Below are 14,177 nucleotides of genomic sequence, written 5' to 3'. Positions count from 1 at the left end.
GGCATATGGGCCACAGGCAGAAAATGGAACTTCTCTGCGCTTCAGTTTCCTCATTTATGAAACGGGGATTATAGTGATGAAGGTGGTGGTGGCAGTGGTACCCAGACCACACGGCTGACGTGAAGCACTACATACCTGGCACTTAGCAAACATTCCACAGGTCTTCTTGTCATGATTACAGCTCAACTTCTTTACCAGACTTCCTTCTTAGTAGACAACTGCTGGAGGCTAGAAAATCTTTTTATTCATTCAAAAAAATAGGTTATTTGGGCTGATTTGCCTGTCTTGTAAAGGTTGAATCCAACTGCTGCTAAGGGGGAATCTGTGTGAGTCTGTTCATTCTCATTAGCTGTTGTCAAGGCTTGATAATTCCAGATTGTTTTGAGACACGAGAGAGATTGAGGAGAATCACAGGATGCAAATTTCCTTGTGCAAGATGCCCTTGAAAATCAGCAGTTTTGCTGCCTGTTTCCTTTACCTAACCCAAACTTCTACTTACAAAAGAAATGACTGCAAAGAGGACATCTGTACCTCTCATGGTTTTGGATAGGGGATGAACAAAAGGCTCTTCACTTTGCAACGTAGGGGAGAACTGAGGAGAAAGTCCCCCTGAGTTCCTGTCAGAGCTAGTCACAGCTGCTTCATTTTTTCATTTCAACCCTCACTGGATGCAGACAGTGGATAGAATCTGGGACTAGATATCCAGAGCATACTAGACTCTCTACTTCTATACAGCATAATTTCTGGATCAAATTAACATCGATCTTCTTAATTGCCAAACACAAAACAAACAAAAAGAAAACACTGGTCCCAGAGTAATACCATTTCCTGTCCCCACACACACCACACACATACCTGCCCTAACCCTGGCCCTAAAATTACAAAAATACATGAAACAATTTGTTTTCTAACTGTACAATCCAAAATATATTTTTAGCATGATATTCTTTTCATCTCAATCACTATCATTTGGGTGATAGAATGCAAATATATTTATGAAGCATACCACAAAATTAACATTTAAAAGAGAAACAAATAAACAGCTGTTTTTTCTACCAAGTCCCTTTAGAATCCACTGAGAAACAAAAGACACAGTTACATACCCAATGTGTATAGTGAAGTTGTTGAGACACTGAGCATCTTCAGCAGTGGCTGACTGCTTAATGCGCAACACTTTTGTTTAGCCAAATTGCTTGACTTTGCAGGCATGCTTCCCTCTCAGAAACATTACATATGATGGTGACCTTCCAAAATCAGTCCATAAGCACAAGTTTACCTTAGGGGCTGAGGCAGTGAGGTACAGCTGCAAGTAAATGACTGTAGAGATCTGGGTGTGAATTCTGCTTCTAGCCCTGGCTACTCATGTGGATTGAGGTTAATTACTTAATCTCTTTGAGCTTCAGTAAGATTATCTATAGAGCATGTACACTAAAACTTTTCCCTTAGAGTTCTAGAAGGTAAGAAATCATGGTTGTAAAGCACTTAGTACAATTCTTAGTATATGGTATGAGCTCACAAAATGACAGCCATTAATGTACCCACTAAACGGTGCATATAATGTATTATTTTATTAAGTAGGGCAGTGTTTTTGTTAAAATGAGAAAAATGAATTTCAAAATTCACTTTCAGATGCTAGAGCACTATTCCTTTAAACCGTCAGCCAGAGAAAGGACTCCATCTTTTATCATAGTCCTAAACTTTGCTTTCAGTAGAGGTAGTTGGGGATTAGAAGAGCATCTGATACATCAAGGAACCTATACCTGCAAAGTATAATTTAACTTATACCTGAAAAGTACTATTTTCCCTTACCAGTGTGCTTTAAGCTTAGAATGTCTGCACATATAAACTGCCCCATGTCCTTCAGCTTTTTAGGATCATTCTTTTTTAAAAATTTCAAAGAAGCTGCTCTAAAACTCCTTTCTGCATGATCTTAAAAGCCCAGTGCCCTCCACAAGATTTTTGAAGGCACTGAAGAGACACATATTCTCCTGTCCTTCTCCTGAAAGATGCCTGAAACCGCAGATAGTACCAAACCATGTATATGCCATTTTCCTTATACATGCATGCCTATGATAATGTTTAATTGTATTCCTTTTAACATTCCTTTAATCATATTCCTTTTCATATATTCCTGCTTCCCTTACACAGTCTCACCTATAGATGCTGCCTGCTTCCTGCCCCATCTTGCCCTCTATACTGGCCAGCACTTCTCTTCTTCTATTCCTGAGTATGACCTCCAAACACAACTCAGAATATATAGGAGTAACTCAGGAGAAGACACAAAATGGCACAAAAAACAACTAGATTTAAATACAATAGTCCCCCCTTATTTGTGGTTTAGCTTTCCATTGTTTCAGTTACCCATGGTCAACAGCTGTCCAAAAATATTAAATGGAAAAATCCAGACATAAGCAATTAATGCATTTTAAACTGTGTGCCATTCGGCTCCGTCCAACCTGGGATGTGAATTATCTCTTTGTCCAGTGTATCCACACTGCCTGTCCTACCTGCCTGTTAGTCATTTAGTAGCTGTTTTGCTTCAGATAAACTGCTGAGGTAAAGCAGTTCTTGTATTGAGGTAATGCTTATTTTACTTAATAAGCGGCCCCAAAGTGCAAGAGTAGTGATGATGGTATGTCATTACAATTAATATTTAATTATTAGTTTTGTCGTTCATCTCTTACTTGACTAATTTATGAATTAAACTTTTTCATAGGTATGTATGTATAGGGAAAAACATAGAGTTCGATATTATCTGTGGCCAGTCATCCACTGGGGGTCTTAGAACACATCTCTTGCAGACAAAGGGAGACTACTGTATTAGACGTCTGATTTTAAACTTCTTCTTATGGGCAATGTGCTCTGATATTTTTATCTTATTCTATCCTGTTCTATTTCATTTTATTATATTGTATTTTTAAAATGCTGGGGCTACTACCAGATCACACAATTCCCTAATGAGTCATGACCTGAGATTTAACACACCTAATCTATCTGGAGCAGTCAGAAGTCACAGCAAAGGGCCTTGAGTTTTAAACAAAGAAAAAGCTATTTGCCTCTAAAAATTCATATCGGTCTTTTTGCAGATTGTGAAACCTAGATGTTCATTTAATTAATATGTTTTTTTCCATCCTTGTGACATATAATATTTCATTTCATTTACTTTTTATAGCAACTTTATAAGTTAGGTTTAACAGACATTTTATAGCAACTTTATAAGTTAGGTTTAACAGACATTTACAAGTTTCTCCATCTTTTAAAGATGAAGACACTGAATCTCGGGTTGAGTGATTTTCTAAGGTCACACAGATAGTAACTGTTTCTGCTTTAAAAGCCAGACTCATTTACATCTATGCCCGCTGCACCACATAGGCCATTGTTTCTCCAAAGGTGGTAGAGTACTGTCTGAATCTGAATTTCCTAGGTGCATAATACTTGCTAAAACATACAGATTCCTGGCTCCACCTTGATCTAGAGGATCAGAATACCTAAAGCTGGACGTGGAAATATGCAATTTCAAAAAGGTTCACAGGGAACCAATATAAGCCAAACTAGGTTTATCATTTCCCTTTAATGGTGTAAATTGTGTGTGTATGTGTGTGTGTGTGCACGCGCATGTGTGTACACGTGTGTGTGTGTGTTTGAGAGAGAGAGGACTTCTGAAAGCTTAAAGATTTCACTGTTTTGCTTCAAAAGGATTTGAGAGAACCCAGAAGTCAAATACAAATAAAATTATACAATTATAGATAAACCAAGAACAAAGACTGAGTAACAGGAGAATCAAAAGAAAAGAGGAACTTAGCCTAGAAGAGAAGTTATTTGGCTTTTCTTTTTTTTTTTTTTTTGAGACTGAGTTTCACTCTTTTTGCCCAGGCTGGAGTGCAATGGCGTGATCTCAGCTCACTGCAACCTCTGCCTCCCGGGTTCAAGCGATTCTCCAGCTTCATCCTCCTGAGTAGCTGGGATTACAGGCATGCATCACCGCATTTGGCTAATTTTGTATTTTTAGTAGAGACGGGGTTTCTCCACGTTGGTCAGGCTGGTCTCGAACTCCCAACCTCAGGTGATCTGCCTGCCTCAGCCTCCAAAGTGCAGGGATTACAGGTGTGAGCCACCAAGGCCAACCCCGAAAAGTTATTTGACTTTGACTTGGACTCTAATTCTTCTAGCAGTTAAGATAAAAATAAAACAGTATTTTGAAAAGTGTTTTATTCTAACAAGACTAATTTGGTTCTAATTCTCCCAGCATCTGAGCAAACGAAAAAATAGATGTCTGTTGCATTTTTATTTTCTGAGTAAGAACTTAAGGGAACTGCTTATACATATGGTCAAAGTGTAGAGTGTGAAAACCTTCATGTCTCTTCCCCTTCTCCAGCATAATCATATAATTATTATAATAACATCAATTGAGTATCTACGGCAGGCCAAAACAAGATTATCCTATTTAATATTCATAAACCCCTCAGGATGCATCCTCCATTTTGTGGATGAGGAAACTCAAGTTTAGAGATTATAAGCGTCTCTTCCAAAATGTACACAGTAAGTGGAAAAACTGGGATTCAAGCCCAGATTGTTTGTCTCCAGAGCCTATGCTCCGCTGACTCTCAGATCAATGATAAGTGAAACAGCCATGACATATACACATTAGTCCTATTGAGAAGGAAAACTAAAGCAAGAGTAAGAAAATAAAGAGGAAGAACAGCATATGAGAAAACCAGACCTGAGGCTAAGCAATCGTTTATCAGGAAGGGGCAGTGGGCAACTCCTCTGCTAGTATGTAATTTGATTTGAGCCAATCCAGGAAATATCTCTAACTTATCTTTGGCCCCTGATAATAAGCCTTCAGGTAATAGTCACATTGACTAAAGAAGTTTGGGTTTCTTTAGACATATAAAGACATTCAGGCAGCACCATCAGCAAAAAGGGTGGAACACAGGACTTTATTATTATTTGTCCTTTGACAAGCTGACAAATTAATCATCCCCACCAGTCAGCGGAGTCACTATCATTAGCTAATTAGTCAAGGCTAGATGCACATGTTCACTTGAAAAAAAAACCCTTTATTACAAATTGTACGTCTACAAAATTTCTATTATTATCTTCATGATCAATTTCTGAGATTCCTGTTCCATGTTCATTAGATGTCTTTGAGGTTGACAATTATTTTCTCCTAACGTGTCTGTCTCTTTGCTTTGTGTTTCTCTTTTAGCGTATATTCACAGTATGTTCTCGGCATTAACTTTGTCTCCAAACAGGAGGTGGTTTTGAAGTTACCTTTGATAAAGAAAGCTCAAAAGAGAAAATATTTGTTGTAATTGCATTAATTAGGTTACAAAAAAAAAAAAAGATGATGTATTTTCTGTATTCGCTTTTTGGGTAAAGATGGCTGTTACCCCTGGTAGTCATGTGAGTTACCAGGAGAAATATCACCCTGGTTCATTTCTCTCATATCTTTAAATAGTCATAATTCTAAACTCCCTAAGAGATTATGATATAAAGTGAGTTATAGAATATATAGTCCTTCTGCAGATGATTCTTTATATGGTTAGACATAACAGTTTGGTCTATGAGTGCAAAGGATATGTTGCGAGTGATTGATTGACTAGAAATAATTCAACATTCTTTTTTGCAAGAGTCTCCTTTTTTTCAGATGCTTTCTCTGTTCTGAGTGTCATCATCTACCACTGTTAGCTTTAGTTTTTTTTTTTCTCTATGTTGTTTTCTAACACGGATACAAGGTAAGATGAACACCACAGTCAAAATGGCATCATGCTGCTGAAGCTGACATCAAGCACTTTTGGTGGTCTTCAGAAAACAGCTTCACTTTGTTCTGTGCTTAATGTCTAAGATGTGGAATATGCCAAGGCACCTGCCATTTTATATAGCTCTCTAATCTTCCTTTTTATTAGCTGTCTGGAAACATCATCACACTGACTGCTTGGTTTAAATTGTGTTCACTCTTGTAATGTAAAAAGATAAGAACTGTCCGCAAAGATATAAACTTAGACTCTTGTATTGTAGACAGTTATGTTTTCAACGTAATTTTCCTTGAAACAAAATTCCTTTATAATTCAACAAGAAAAGAGTCTATCTGTTTGCCTCCTAAGTAAATATTTTGCATTACAATTGTCCAGATGTGCAAGATGCTTACTGAAGCTTTCTTTGTTTAATCACTAATTTTTTAGATCAGTTGTTTAAAAAGGCACACACTATGGCCTATATTCTCATTCATTCACATATTTATTTCATTCATTCAAATAACATTAATTGGGTTCCTGCTACAAACTTTATACTGTGTTATGCAGTGTAAATACCAAGAAGAATAGTATGCTTTTATTTGAGAAATCAGGTAGGAAAGATAAAGCCATAAAAACATACATTAAAATACATCATGTTAAGTGCTATAATAGATGTATGAGCAAAACGTCTTGGGAGCACAGAGGTATTGCTCTCTAAGTTCAAATAAGGGAGTATAAGAAGGTTTTACAGAGGAGGGAGAGATATTCCAGTTAGTCTAGTCAGTGTGCTGCAGAGAGGGGAGAGAGTGGGAGAGGGATGATGGCGGGAAAGGGCATTCTCAATAGAGGGAACGTGAAGAATTTAGTGTGGTTGGAACAAAGGGAGCTTTCTAGAGGAAGATCAGGATAGGAGGTTGAAAATTTCACCTGGGCCAGATTGTGAAAAATGTATGTGTCATGCTAAAGAGGCTGGAATTAATTGCCTGGGTATTGGGTAACCAACAGAAATATGACTAAGAGCTAAGAACTGGATCTGTGCTGCAGAGGCGACCCTATTTTCAAACAGGCTGTATAGTGAAATACCAGAAAGCAAAACTGCAACACCCCCTAGTGCAAGAGCTTGCACCACGTTCCTATCCTGGAATGAGGCTCCTGCAGGCCTGGGTGAGGGCTGATTGCTGAGGTAGCAAGTGGGTAGGCAGTTAAACGGACCTGGAAAAAAACAAAACAGGGAACAGGAAGGAGAAGACAGGGCCACAGGGAGTGAAGAGTGGTTTGGAGTAGGATTTCTTCACCTGCTTTGGGGTTTACGGTTTACCCTGCCTTTTCAGAGTTAAAGAATGGGGACAAGAGCTAGGAGGTACAAAGGAACCTTTGGATCCTCTTTTTTTTTTTCCTCTCTCTCTCTCTTCCTTTTCTTCCAATGGGGAAATGAATCCACTTTGAGACTACTCTGGAGGCCTTAGAGGCAGAGGCAGAGTGGGCAGAGCATATGTACAAGTCAGGGTCTGTGTGACTAAGAAAGGATGGAGCTCATAGTAAAGCAAGCCCTGAGTCAGGAGTCAGTCCTTTCCCAGGAGAGCTGCGTTGCTTTCAAATGAGATGTCAGAATTTCACCCTTACTTTGAACTTTTTCACAACGTTAAATCTGGGCCAGAATTTGGCTCAGACCCCTTTCTAAGTCTACTTTTCACATTTTCCTTAGTACAGAAACAGTCGGAGCCTGTTCCTTTTTCGTCTACTCTCCATTGCTACCATATTAGTAACTACAGCTTGCTTCCCTGGTGGTTGTTGCATCTGTGAAGAAGAAGCAGGGCATAACATCATCCATTCTATAGAAATGAAGGACTTGGAACATTACTTAGTTTACTTATTCATCACTTGCATTACCTCTATATTGTATTTCATCCCTCTTATGTGATCTTTAGGCTGTGTTTGAAAGACTCTACCATGGAGAACTCACCAGTTACCTGTGCCCTGGATAGCCATGTTTTACAATAATGTTCCTTTTAATATTGAGCTGGATATGTTTTCTTGAACCTTTCAGCTCCTGTTTTTATCACTTGAAACCAAAGCCAAATTGCATCTCTCTTCCACATAAGACTCATTCAAATATCTGAAAGAAGCTAACACATTTCTTAGCTCCTTTAAGGGGGAAATGAAAAAGAATGCTGGAGGACTCACTGCTTCATGTTAGATATTAAGGTAGGATCATTCACTTTCATTAGCTTCCTTATGAGGAAAAGCAAAAGAAAATCCAACAAATATACAAATAAACCAGTTAAAAAAAAAGAGTTACTTTCCCAAGGTAAGTGGTAAAGCAGGTATGTAAAGCTAGAGTAAATTATAAATTTTTAATATTAAATACATTTAAATTTTGCTTTATTTTATGAAAGTAATACAGATTAATATTTTAAAAAGCCAAGTAGTTCTATAATAATATATTAATGATACACTAATAGGAAAATATAGTAATAATAATAATCTGCTTTATTCTTATCAACAGGCTTACTCTCACCTCTTATATTTGTATATTTTGATAATAATCTGTATCTAATGACACAGGTAAAATGCCATTTTTTCTTCCTCCTCCTCCTTTTTATCTTCCTCATTGATTTTCCACATGGAATATACAGATTTAGCTTCTTAAAACTGCCCATATGACACATATACATTTATCTTCTCTATATAGTTGTATTATAATTTTGGTTAAATCAAAAGTCAGCACTTATATTATTATGACTGTTAATATTATCAGCTCAATAATATGATGTTCTATACATTTATTTCAATTCTTATCTCTCCTGGAGTTAATAATTGCCCTGTTTCATGACTTGCATGATTTCTATAAATCTGTCATTAATTAACTCCCAAATCATCCTGCAGAACTGAAAATCTTCTCTTAATATGTGTGAACACATTCATCATTATTTCTGGTTTTGCTTATTGTATTGTATTTGGTTTTAAAACACTCCTCCTGGAGTCCTTCTTTCTATATTTTTGCTGCAGCTGGTCTGTTGAACTGGCTGTTCTCTAGAGGGGCTGCATAAGCTGATATTCCAGAACTTCACTGATAACCTGGGAAATGTTATCTCCTTCTTATATTCGTGACCTTATTTCCTGGGGGCCATTTTCTCTTCTTTCTTGGTGGAGCATGTGGAAATTTGAGAGTATTGCTCCATGGAATTCTAGCTTTCAGGATTGATACTGAGAAGTCATGGTCTATTCTGGCTCTTACGCTTTTGTAGGTGACTCTTTTTTTCCCCTTTCTTCTCTCTCTGGAAGCTGTAGTGTACTCTTCTGTCTCTTCTATTCTGAACTTTTATGATGATTTTGGTTTCCTATTTGTTATTGGTAGCATCACTGGGCCCTTTTAATCTGAAAATAATTCCGGCTATTAGTTTGCAATTATTATTTATTAATCACTCACCTCCAACCTTTCTTTATTTCAAGAACTATTATGAGTCAGATGGTGGGTATTCTGCATTAATTCTGGTTTATTGAACTTTTTTCCCTATTTTTAATCTTTTTGTCATTTTCTTCAACTTTCTGGAAACTCTCCTTAAGGGTAACTTCCAATATGCTTCAATTTCTTTCCCTCTTTTTCCAAGAGCTTTTACTTTTTTTCTTTCTCTTTGTCTCTCTCTATGTACGTCTACCTCTATCTCTGTATCTCTATCTCTACCTCATCTATCTATACATCCTGTTCTACTTTAGGGGATATAATGTCTCATCATTTTGAGAGTATTATAGCCTTTCCATTGTTTTCTATTACACCCTGCATTGTCTTATTTTTTTTCTGTTTGTATTGGTGTTCTTCTTTCCTGGTGTACAATTCTCCCCTCTGTTTATAGGAGTTTCCTTCCGTTTATTGCAGAACCTCTAAGGCTGATTGGAATCTCTGGGTGTGTTTGCTGGACCTGTCAGTTGGTAAGCCTTAGTGCAGCCCACAATAAAGCACTGAACTTTTTGCTGGGAGAAAACAGTATCCCTATCTGCACTTCTTTTCTTTTGAGTTCTTTCGTCTCCAGAGAGGAATCCTTTGTTTTTCTGCTTGGCTTCCAGAGCTCTGAGAGCGAAGTTAGAGAGATGTATTAAGGGTCTCATTTTTTCATAAGCGTACTTTTATTTAATTACCTTATTTTTTGTATACTTTAATTAAATCCTGTTTTCATTAGAGTGCCTTCTTTCTTTCTTTTCTTTTCTTTTCTTTTTTTTTTTTTTTTTTTTGAGACGGAGTCTCGCTTTGTAGCCCAGGCTGGAGTGCAGTGGCGCCATCTCTGCTCACTGCAGGCTCCGCCTCCCGGGTTCACGCCATTCTCCTGCCTCAGCCTCGCGAGTAGCTGGGACTACAGGCGCCCGCTACCACGCCCGGCTAATTTTTTGTATTTTTAGTGGAGACGGGGTTTCACCGTGTTAGCCAGGATGGTCTCGATCTCCTGACCTCGTGATCCGCCTGCCTCGGCCTCCCAAAGTGCTGGGATTACAGGCGTGAGCCACCGCGCCCAGCCTAGAGTGCCTTCTTTCTGTCCTAAACTGATCTTAGGATTTGCAAGACCAGTACTTCTCCAGTTGAGTCACAGAATTCACAAAGTATATCTCAAGTCTTTGACCAAATGAAGTCGGGGTAGTTGCCTGGCTTCATGATGTGGGAAAGAATCTGGGAGCCCAATTCTCCCATTTACAAACTTTCAACCCCCATTTTAATGTTTTCAGTCACTTCCTTAATCCCTACCTTTAATATGTCTCATTTCTGGGCATTTCTGGGGATCAGCAGCTCAGACTCCTTTTCATTATTATTACTTTTCTGATTGCTTCGGTTTCAACCTTCTGTCATGCTACTATGACTATCTTTGTCCAGCCACTTAACATTTTTGAAAATGTGTTTGCCATTTTTTGTCTGGTATTGTCTGTCACCTTTCTTGATTAGTTTGTCCTTGGGGGGTTATGCATTATTTATCCTTTATTCTTATTTTAGTTACTTTTGGGGAGGGAGTAGAGATAAAAGCTCACACCATGTTTAATTAAAAGTGAATCCATTGCTATATCCACTACACGTGCTGCCACTGCTTACAATTTTGAGTCCATCACCATGCTATAGAATATGCATGGCTAAGACAAGATTTACTGACATTTGGGTACACTCAGCATTTACATAATCTGCCTATTAATTCTTATCTCTCCTCTTTCATAGGAAAACCTAGAAAGATAAAATCAGACAGGTAGGTGGGTAAGAGGGAAGGTTTTAGTAAGAGAGACTAGGTTGAACTACACAATAAAATGCTGGAAGAAAGGAGAGAGAGATACATATGTAACAAAAGTGGCAAGAACTAGGGCTTAAGAAGAGCTTAAGGTTTTGATGAAGATTTGAAACATTGCAGTGTGAAAGATTTGACAGGTGAAGAAAAGGATTTGTGAAAAGAGTTGCCGTGAGTTACAAATTTGATCACCTTTAATGATCTTTGAAAGAGTTAAGTGAATATTGGTATTCCTCTTTAATTAATAATCATTGTATAATCTCTGCTTCTTTGACTGACATTCTGTATATTTTGAAGGGCAAAATAGGTTATTTATAGACTTCTAAATGTGTGGTGCTCAAATCTAAACACGACACTTTGAGTGTGAAAATATTAAACAGCTCTCACATGGAAAGAAGAGCTACATCCTATTTTCAAATACACAGGAAGGACAAAAGGAAATTAGATCTAAGATCTATAATAAAAAGGAAATTCGTTTTCTTATTCCTAATCTTTCTTCTGTATTTAAAAATTGAGTCTACTTATACTAACGTTTAGCCTCTGGATCCTCTCTATCTATCCAAACATACATTCACATTTTCAGTAGGCATTCTCTATTCTCTTCAGTTGCTCTAATGGTTTACCCTGCAAATCATTAAACCCATATAGTCTCAGATAAATTTAAGTGATTTCTTTTGACCACCTCCTCCTCACACACATTCCAAAATATACACGCATGCAAAAACAAAAACAAAACCCAGCCATCTTTCTTTGGTTTCTGGTTTCCTTCAGTGATTTTTTTTCTAGATATTCTACAAAGAATATGAGTGGAATTCACTGAGTTGGAATAGAGGCAGAGGTTCAGTGTTATTGATAAGGTTTAGAATAATAATGAACAGCACAACATTTACCTAAACTTTATAAATATGGTGAAAATACAGAGAAACGATAGCCATGAGCTTTACCTTCAGGGAGATCATGATATAGTCAGGGAAGTAAAAGGGTTTTTGAGAAATGCTTAAAAATGGAGGACATAAACAATTTTAGGCAACAGATTGGTATGAAATGTGTTGTTACAGAAAGGTTTCCATTCCAAATGAAAGACCTTCCTATCCTCCATACCAACCACTGTGTGACGCCTCATGTTAAGATGGTAAACAATGTGATTGTGGACCCTATTTGGTCATTAGGTGAACTCTGATTTAGAACAGTTTACGTATTTAACCTCTATAGGCCTGGATTTTATTATTTGAAGACAAAAATGATTAAAATGAATAATAGTTGAAGCATTTTTCAGTCTAAAAATCTGTTACTGGGCTTCCCTTTTATAAGAAGGGCATGAGTATACCTAAAGTGGCTAATGCAAGCCATCAGAAGTATCTACATAGAGTGCATGTAAATGGAAGCATGACCATGGGATATTGTAGGGATAGACTAGGTTTCATAGGCAGGTTCAAATTTGGGCCCCTTCACTCAAATATTTAAATGTTTCCTGGAGATGGGTCTGGAGTTATCAAGAATTATTTTCCTTTTTTAATTTCTCCATAAGGACATTGCAGATAATTAAGCTTTACCATTTATCTATGGAGTACAGTGTGGAGATGATAGTTCCATTTCAACCCATTGATGTTTCAAACTTTTATAACGAGAACACTAGTGTTTTAGTTTGTTCTATCTGCTTTAACAAAATACCATCAATTTAGTGCATTGAAACAACAGAAAAGTATGTCTCATTGTTCTGGAGTCTGGGAAGTCCAAGATCAAGGTACAGGCACGAGTACTGTATGTTGAAAGCCTGCTTCCTTAGAGACAGCACTTTCTGTGTCCTCACATTCTGAGAGGGGCAAGGTAACTCCCTTGGGCCTCTTTTATAAGGGCACTAATCCCTTTCATGATTCATGAACCTAATCATTTCCCAAAAGGCTTCATTGCCTAAGACCATCACCTTGGGGGTTAGGACTTCAGCAGAGTAATTTTGAGAGGATAAAAACATTCAGGCCATAGTACCTTGTCACTGCAGGGCTACACTGTACCTTTATCCAAGGGTGCTAATATATAAATTCAGTTCTGAGTGTTCTATCTCAGAGGCCAGATTAGGATTTCTTTGTACTCTCCTAATTTACTTGATTACAATATACTTGGTAGTTATCGCCCTGATGATTTCCTCTTTGCCCCAATTATTTGGAAGTAGACATATTGGCATACACATAAGCTGAGGAATGTTAGGGAAACACTGCTCATTTATCAGATACAGCAAGTTAAAATTGAATACCTGTTATAATAGGTGAAGGTTTATTGCTAGTAATAAGCAGAAAGTGCTGGAGCAAGGGGTAGGGTTGAGAATCTGTTGAAGGTCAGCCAAACAATGTATGAAGAGAGGAAATTAGATGACAGGACCTTGCACACAATATGTAACTAGGATTCATTGATAAAAATATATGAATAGTAGAGGGATGGAATGATGGATAGATGGATGGAGTGAAAAATTATTAATATTAAATGTTAATATGAAAATGTTATGTACTTCCAACTTCACAATTTTGCTACAGATTGAGTCAGCTATTATATTTAATTGCTATATTGAATTCACTTAAGTCTATGTTGTACTTTTCTGTCCATGAGTGAGGAAAATAAAAACATAATGTTTTCTAATAGCTATTGGTGCAAAGCTAAGGATATATTTCTCTCTGCTACTTTCATATTGTTTCATATTAACACACATGTTAAATTCTGTCATTTATGACAACATGGATAGAACAAGGGAACATTATGCAAAGTGAAATAAGTCAGGCACGAAAGTCAAACCGCACGTTCTTATAGGTAGACTCTAAAACAACTCAAGTCACAGAAATAGAGAATAGAATGGTGGTTATAGAGGCTGGCTGTTGGAGAGAATGGAGCGATGATAGTCAAAGGGTACAAAATTTCAGTTAGACAAGAAGAATAGGCTTTTTTTCTTGTTAGTTCTATTGCACAGCATGGTAAATCTAACTAATTATAGAGTATTTTATATTTGAAAATTGCTAAGAGGATAAATTTCAAATCTTCTCACCACAAAAAATGTTAAGAATTTAAATTGATGGATATGTTAACTAGCTTAATTATTCCACATTGGAGTCATAAACTATAACATTAGTTTTTACCCCATAGATTTATACAATTACAAATTGTCAATTTATAACAAAAATTATAAAATGTACCA

At 37.1% G+C, this 14,177-nt stretch overlaps 1 long non-coding RNA gene across 1 annotated transcript in view; it reads right to left on the bottom strand.

Moving 5' to 3' along the window:
* The window catches only part of LOC129524727 (uncharacterized), a 926,434-nt gene that overhangs the window by 66,823 nt on the left and 845,434 nt on the right, over nucleotides 1-14,177 (bottom strand). The gene's annotated exons all lie outside the window — the stretch shown is intronic.

The sequence above is a fragment of the Gorilla gorilla genome, chromosome 13 (genome assembly GCF_029281585.2).
Source record: "Gorilla gorilla gorilla isolate KB3781 chromosome 13, NHGRI_mGorGor1-v2.1_pri, whole genome shotgun sequence".
Classification (NCBI taxonomy): domain Eukaryota; kingdom Metazoa; phylum Chordata; class Mammalia; order Primates; family Hominidae; genus Gorilla; species Gorilla gorilla.
Note: the sequence above shows the minus strand (reverse complement) of the source record. Positions and strands in the feature narration are given on the sequence as shown.